This window comes from Octodon degus, unplaced genomic scaffold (genome assembly GCF_000260255.1).
Source record: "Octodon degus isolate 3935 unplaced genomic scaffold, OctDeg1.0 scaffold00203, whole genome shotgun sequence".
Classification (NCBI taxonomy): domain Eukaryota; kingdom Metazoa; phylum Chordata; class Mammalia; order Rodentia; family Octodontidae; genus Octodon; species Octodon degus.
This window is the reverse complement of record NW_004524779.1, coordinates 2,693,594-2,695,109: the sequence shown is the minus strand read 5'-3', so window position 1 is coordinate 2,695,109 and position 1,516 is coordinate 2,693,594.

Here is a 1,516-nt window from a genome sequence, read left to right as displayed (position 1 = left end):
TTGCTGAGCTATCTCCCCAGCCCAAACTATGCATCTTTGATTTTCATGAGATCCAATAAAGAAATTCTCACACATGATGTCTGTGACGTACATTTGTTCATGAAGTTCTAGTAAGTGTCTCAAGGCACAACAACTAGGACACTACAATAGGAAAGTTATGTACTCCCATAAAAAGGCAATTGAAGTAAATTTATTACATTTGTGTGGTGCTCTGTCCATGGAATCCTTCAATAGCCACCTCCACAAACTTGGTGTTACCAGGCAAGCCCCTCCAATACAGAAGAAGTAAGAGAAATAGCCCCAAATCTCAGTTACTCATCAAGCAAGTGCACAGTTGAACATAAAATCTGAGTTTCATTAACTCTTTAGATAAGTGCTCATAGAACTCATTATCTAAAAATATGGTAGGAATGAAAAATGTAAATACACCTTAAAGGCTCAGTTAAGGAACACATAGCAAGCCTTTAATAGGTTATAACTTGTTGTCATGCATGTAGCCTCTACAGTCCCCTTTTCAGAGGAAACTACTTTTCTTTATGAAATTCTGTTCACGCTCCACAGCTTAGACTGGTAAACCATGAGATTTGCTACATTATATCTACCATAAGTTTGGACAGGAAAGTTCTTTAAACATAAGTGACAAATATACATTATTTTGATGATGAATAAGAAAATTACACTACTGTGTATTCTTGGTCTACTTACTGGAATTAATCATAGCTTATTACTAATGCAAACATGAATCAAACCTTACCACCAATGCTGATGTCTATCATAACATCTGTGTTATATATAGTGGTTTGTCTGTATGGAGAGATTAAATATAGCAATCTTCATATATTTCCCCTCCTATTAGAATTCTCAAGGGGTTGGGGAGATAGCTTGGTGGTCTAAGCACCTGCCTAGCAAGCACTAGGACCCAGATTTGATCCCTGGTACCACATGCTCTGCAGGCCTCACAGAGCTGGACACTGAAACTGGGCATGGTGGCGCATGCTTGTAATCCTAGCCCCGGGGAGGCTGAGACAGGAGGATCGGTACAAGTCTGAGCCACATAGTGAGGCCCTATATCAAATAAATAAATAAATAATTTTTAAAAGGTTCTAGAACTATCAGATTAAGAGGTTGATTGACTTTCATTTTCAAGAATCTCCATGTTAAAAATATTTGTGCAAGATTTTTTTTTTAAGATGGCTCGGGAGCAACGCGGAGTAGCCAGTGGCAGCCCGAGGAACGAGGGACTGAGCTGAGTGCCATGCCGCACTGGGAGGGAGAGGAGGGGCCTGCAAGCCAATACCACTGCCGGTGAGGTGGGAAGGGTGGAAGCCGCCGCCGCCTTCCCAGGTGAGCCCCCTTCGCCATGGACCCCGGCGGCCCTGGACTAGGGTTTCATCACCTTAGGTGGTTTTGAACCATTAAAGCTGTATCCCCTTAAAAAGACAGAAAGCCCATCGTGTGAACCTTAGTTTGTGGACAGATTAATATTGGGTTCATAGTGGCATAATTAATGCACGCA